The 6,305-nt window shown below is 45.0% G+C and overlaps 1 protein-coding gene across 5 annotated transcripts in view; it reads left to right on the top strand.

Annotated features, from left to right (window-relative positions):
* Positions 1 to 6,305, top strand: part of grin2ba (glutamate receptor, ionotropic, N-methyl D-aspartate 2B, genome duplicate a) — a 112,765-nt gene that overhangs the window by 34,472 nt on the left and 71,988 nt on the right. The window contains exon 1 of one of the 5 annotated variants that reach the window (XM_068719184.1): positions 3,585 to 3,882. The exons of the other annotated variants lie outside the window; for them this stretch is intronic. The gene's annotated coding sequence lies outside the window, so the exon portion shown is untranslated. Of the gene's footprint in view, positions 1 to 3,584; positions 3,883 to 6,305 lie in introns of those variants that run through there. 5 annotated transcript variants of the gene reach the window in all.

The raw sequence follows: 6,305 nt of genomic DNA, 5'->3' as shown, positions 1-6,305 counted from the left end.
AATAGCTGTAGTTGTCGCCGATCACCCCAGGGCCCGCTACATAATACCAACAGCGAGCTAATCTACCAGCGGAGGCTGCCGGCGCTGTAGATTATAGGAGGGAGATAGCGTCCGCTTGTGCGCGGGGTGTAAACGTTGGATCGTCGGCAATTAATGAAAAACTGAAGACCTGGGGGGAAATGGCATATGAATATCACATACATGCAAAGATATGCAGGCAGACGCACAAAAACAGCATACACGCCCACACATGTGTTGTTGTGTTTTTTACAAATATATGGGAAGGCGTGTTATACAAGGGCGATTAATGTATGAATATTAAACACACTATGCTAAGCTAGATCCACGATTGACTGCTGCTGCACCGTAATCATCACGTATACACACATAACACGAACAGACGCACGGCCTCGCAGGCCCTCCCACACATACACACACACGCACGCACGCACGCACGCACGCACGCACGCACACACGCACGCACGCACACACACACACACACACACACACACACACACACACTGCCACCCTTTTTGTGTAACCGGCAGCTGTCTCCAGGAACAAAACAGCGGGATGCGATCAATTAACTTTTGCCCAAATAATTGAGGCTTTTCATTGTTTCCAGTGTGGTCGTTTTTTGGCCCGTGGGTGTTTCGAGCCTTTTGTGTGAAGCGAATTTGTGTCCGATGCACAACCGTCCCTCCTTGTGTGTGTGTGTGTGTGTGTGTGTGGTTAAATGTGTGCTAATTCTTCAGAGGAAACGGGCTCATTGATAGTGTAGAATTGGTGTTGAACTGTGTCCAGGGATAATTGTTGTGGAGGATGTGTGTGTGTGTGTGTGTGTGTGTGTGTGTGTGTGTGTGTGTGTGAAGTGAGCCAGTTCAGTCATTCGTTCACAGCACAGGGGTGAATTCAGGGGATCAATAATTGTCCAGCTTGTTCCCTTCATCCTGTGTGTTTATGTTCATCCTACATTTAGGGGGAAGAGTCCTTTTTTCATTTCACGTCACTTCCCGTTTTCCGCGTCCTCATGAGGGGTTTTTTATCCAGCGGTTTGAGCCTTAATGTGCCGGCATTCATATTCCCAATTAATGTCCTACAATAGCACCTATTGTTGTAGTAATCACTGAGGTCCTGTACTCTATTAATGTAATGTGCTGTTGGACTTGGCAGCGCCGCATCCTCGCTAAAACATAGACGCAATTAGGAGCATTTGTAAACGATAAGAGAATTAAAAGCGAGTGTTCCTGTGCCTGACGTCTCTCTCGGTGCCTCTCTTCTTCCTGTCTGTCTCTCTCTCTCTCTTTGTTCCCGTCTCTTTCTCATCTCGCTCCCCTAATTGTTTGGTTCATTCATGGATTTTGTCGTGTCCAGCAAAGCACAGTAAACCCCCTTGTAACAGCTTTCTGATCGGTCCTTTCATCCCGGATGTGTTCTCTCTCCTTTTATTTGCTGCTCCCTTTGTCCGGTTTGGTTCCCCGCTGTTTCTCTGTTAGTTTTTTTCCCCCTGTTTCTCTGTCTAATAGCACCTTCTCATATCTGGCTATTTTCAATTGCAAAATAACTTCACTTGGTGATTTCTGAAAACGAAACATGTAAATTGGGTTAAAGGCAAAAAAAACAACCTTCTCCTGCATGAACACATTTACGGGCTGGAACGTCTACGTTTTTCTGTTTCTCTTCATTGTTATGTGTATTATAATAATGACATAATAATAATGACACATCTCGATGGACAGCACTCCATTTAAACTAAGATAAGATGAGAATGCAGTCCTGGTTGATTTGGCGACACTGGTGGCAACATAAAGCCCCTTTTCCACGAGACAAAAAACGCACCAAGTGGGAAAGGTTACAATCGGCGTTGGTTCCCAGTACTGATGACTGAAACGTACTGATGACTGAAACGGGTGTTTATTGGCTCCGATTTGATGAGCAGTGATGGAAACATGACATCCGGGCGGACACTTTGATTTCTGCTCTTTTCCGGTAATATGCTATGTGACGCACGTTGAAGTTCTCTCCATCCAGGCAACGCTTGATCGTCAGACTGAATGATAAAATAAGTAACCACTGTAACATTTTCACTGGCCTCCATGCTGCTTTTTCACCCTGTTTTTGCAGCCTGATGTACGTGACATACCAATAAACAAACAGAAAAGCCTACTCGTCTACTGACAATGGGAAAGGAGTCCATCGCCTATTATTAGTCTGTTTTCCCGTGTTAAAAAACCTGCATAAATGCACAAATTTTGGTGAAAAAATAAATAAATATATATATATATATATATATATATATATATATATATGGCTTCAGGACCCAGGATTTGAAGAATCAAGAAGATGGTCAATAATCTGCCTTTCTTCACCACGTCATGACCAACAGCGATGTGATTTCTTGCTGTGCATGATGCGTGTAGTTTTCCAGCACCACAGCACTGCAGCAGGAGTCACAGTTAGGGTTGCTCACCTTGCTGAGGAGTTTGAGGTGTGCAGCCTTTCCTCTATCGGCTCACTGTGGCTCCTCCTCCTTCTTCCATTACACCTGGCAATATTTAAAACTGATCCGCCGATAGAAAATGATCGTTCTGTAGAAGCTTTTTGATGAATGATTGCAGTCTTGATGTCGAACACATTGCGTTTCCTGATGCTTGTTCACAATAAAATGTGGAGCAAAAGTAGTGGGAAATATCAGAGAACATACATAGTAACAATTCAAACTACTATATGTAAGGGATAATATATGAAAAGGTGTCCATTATCAGGAATCAATGGACGATTTGGAGGCCAGAACTAAAATCTTCACAAGCCATAACTCTTTTCTCGTTTCTGTGGTAACACCAGAGGGTTTACTACTACTACCTTGAATAATAATTACCATCCTCTAAGGTTCTCATACAAAGGTTGTTCACTACTCCAGTAAATAGAGTAGATACGACTTGGCAACGGGAGATACAGTAGAAACGGTACATTTAATATAACGGTATAATAGAACGGTGAACAATGGGCCTATTTAGTAGGTGTCCATTATCTGGAATTAATGGGCCAATCAGGATCGAGGAGTATACACCCCTGGTGTAATGAGGGGATTATTAAATGGCTGTTTAGAAAATATGAAAAGCTTAAAAACCTGTAGGTTCAGAAAGATATGTCCACATGTATTAAAAGACCGGTTTCCTGGTGCAGCTTGGCTCGGTAGTGCCTGATCTACTATGACGGCAATGTCCCACTACCGGTCTCTTCTTACCTTCTCATTGTCCTGGTTTAGAAAATGTGACAACCCACTGAGTGTGTGTGTGTGTGTGTGTGTGTGTGTGTGTTCCCGTTCTCTGGAGAGAGAGAGAGAGAGGGAGAGAGGTAGAGAAAGGGGGGGAGAGGGGAGGTAGTGAAAAATACCGAGAGTCCTAAATTTATGTGTCCTATTTTCCAACCCCGTTGGTCTCAATTTACTCCGGCCATTTAGAATGTGGCCATTTTTAAACTCGCTCCATAACTTTGTTTTTTCTACAGCTCACCCTCACTTTCACTCTCTCCATCTGGAATCGGGCCTCTCTCCTCTGCTCTATTGCTTTACGCCGTGGACAGATTGCTCCAATACACTAGATTAATGCAGACAGTTAGAATGAATGTGTACTTAGAGAGGGAAATAATTTGAAGTGAGACGAGATAGCTGTGATTTAAAGACGTGACATGATGGACCGGAAGTGCCCGTGCTCTATTTAGTCCATCCGTCCATCCCGGCTTCACCCTTTTACTCTTGCGCTCCCACGTTAAAAATGTTATCCGTAGTTTGCTCTGTCTCTCCATGCTTCTTGTGGCTTGCTGCCGAGGTCTGGTTCATCCCGTGGCAGCTAACAGAAGGTCCCTACGCCAGATGTCAAGGTGTGAATACACTCTCCTCATTCCCTTTCCTTCTCTACTCTCCCCCATCCCTCCCTGTGTTTCTCTCTGTGCCCAAGATACCAGTAGAAGCCAGTAGAATAGAACAGGATTTGCACACTAAAAGGCCTTTACACACCGATGGCGTGACGAATAAATAACACGAAAAATCTAAATTCTCAGCGAATATTTTCCATCAAAACTAATCATACCGGCAGCGATGCAAATTTGCTACCGTTGAAACAGTGATTCATGCTGGCAGAGGACCAACTCCACTATCGTCTGTCTGAATTCAATTGATGTATAGCCTAAACTACTGAAAGCTATTTTATTGAGTTTCCTTTTAGAAAAATACTCTGAGCAAATCTTCCTCTGGTAAACAGTTACGCAGTGATTATGTCTAGGGCTTTTATTGTGAAAGGTAAGAACGGAAGGAATGGATCTGGGCTGCGCTGCCTTTGTCGAGTTTGAAAGGAACAATAAAGTTTGCGGTTTATTTGCGGTTTATTTGCGGTTATTTGCGGTTTATTTGCGGATGTCAGAACCCCCTCTGGTTCTGACGTCTTCTCCCATCCCTCCCTTTCTTTTCTTCCCGCATGGCCTCGTTTCCTTCATTCGCACCCGCATGGCCTCGTTTCCTTCATTCGCACTCCAGCCACACCTTCCCCTACATCCCGGTCTTCCACTCACGTCTCCTCACTCCCCCCGGACATCATGCCCTCACACCCACAGCCTCCTCCACCTCCTCCCTCCTCCCTCCTCATCATTGCAACTATAGCACCATCTCCATCTTCCCTCCCTCTCTGCTCTCCTCTCCTCCTTTACCTCTTGTCCCTCTAGACACAAGTAGTCCGGCCCTCCCTTTTTTCCACTTCTCCCTAAACCACCACCTAGACCTACAAGCAACTCCTCTTCCCTTCCTCAGACAACCATCTTCCCCTCTTATCCCCTCGCGAGCCTTACACCAGCCCTTTGCTGGGACCCTTATTAGCCTTATCTCTGCCTGCCCCCGCCCCGATCCAGAGGTGGAGAGGGACCGGACCTCTATCTATTCATAGGCTGAGATGAGTCAGTGCTTTCCCGTGAAGAGTAAAGTCTATCCAGAGAGGAGATATGGATGGAAAAAGTACAAATATAAGACTCTGGTTAATTACTGCCCCGCAGCCCTCACCTTGAAAGGATCAAAAGGCGAGCTGCCTCACCCGGACTGCCTCCTCTTTTAACCTTTTAACACAACCGTTTCCCCTCCAACCGTTTACATCTGTCCAGTTGTGGACCTCCGTTTCTCTGGTCCCCATCAAACGGGCACAGATGCAGCCTTTCACGACACCCGGTGCGCTCCTGTGAGAACATTACCGAGCGACACTTCGCTTCGTCTTCGCTGTAAGTCACACTGGATCAGAGTGTCATTCACAGGTGGTACGAGCGGTATTTTAACATCCTTAAAGTCAGCACGCCGTTCATTTTGTTTCATTAGGGTAATCACTGTAAACAAATGAGGCCGTCGATGAAAGGCTTGGGCAGCCGCTGCAATGGATTTTGTTGTTTGTGCTACTGGGTCAGATTTGACTCAATTTTATGGCTTAAACCAGAAGAAGGGTGCCGTTCTTCCGATGCAAAGGAAGATTTGAATTTTTTCCCACAGTAAATAGCCACGTTTCTCCTCTTGTCCTCCATCAGAGACGATAGAAATCACGTGTCTTGATCATGCCTCTCATTTCTTTAATTACTCCAGCTTATCACAGCAATTCATTCGTGATATATTGATTTTAAAATGCCATTGCGCATTTCATGTCGCACTTTTAAATGTCAACAATATGAATGTCTGATTAGACGACTCCACTCATTTCCTTAAAGTGCCTTGCATCACAATTATCAATTGCCTCTGAGTATGTCCCTGAGGGGAGATACCGGCGCACTCACGGAGACTCAAGGTCTGTTTGTTCGGTGTCTCTCGGCCCAAAAGCTTAAAGAAGAGTCTGAGAAAGGAGGATCAGTCTGTGTGAGTCACCAGCTTGTCCGGTCATATCGGTAAACAAATTCTGATATATGTATCACATAATGGCAAAAACATGAAAGTTCACATATCAAATAATCAAATGAATTAACCATTAGTCCCGAATTAGACAAACCTCCCATTAACCTGTGCAAACACACACATTTGAACTGGATAGTTCATGGATATTTCCCCTTAACTGTTCGCTAATGCTTTTCCTTCTCCTTTCTCAAATTCACTTCATGTCTCCTTCAGACCTCTTTTCTAATTTTCATCCTTTTTTCCTTTTTCTTTTTGCCGTTTCCCCTCTTTGCCCTTGCTTTGTCCGTGCTCAGCCTCACCCATGGCCTCCTGCGTCTCTCGCAACTGTTGCAAGCCCCGTATCAACGGAAGAAGGGAACAAAAGGGGGAGGGGGGGGAGCCAGAGAGA

Source organism: Cebidichthys violaceus, unplaced genomic scaffold (genome assembly GCF_023349555.1).
Source record: "Cebidichthys violaceus isolate CVI_PGR_0920_01 unplaced genomic scaffold, fCebVio1.0.p SCAF_23, whole genome shotgun sequence".
NCBI lineage: Eukaryota > Metazoa > Chordata > Actinopteri > Perciformes > Stichaeidae > Cebidichthys > Cebidichthys violaceus.
Note: the sequence above shows the minus strand (reverse complement) of the source record. Positions and strands in the feature narration are given on the sequence as shown.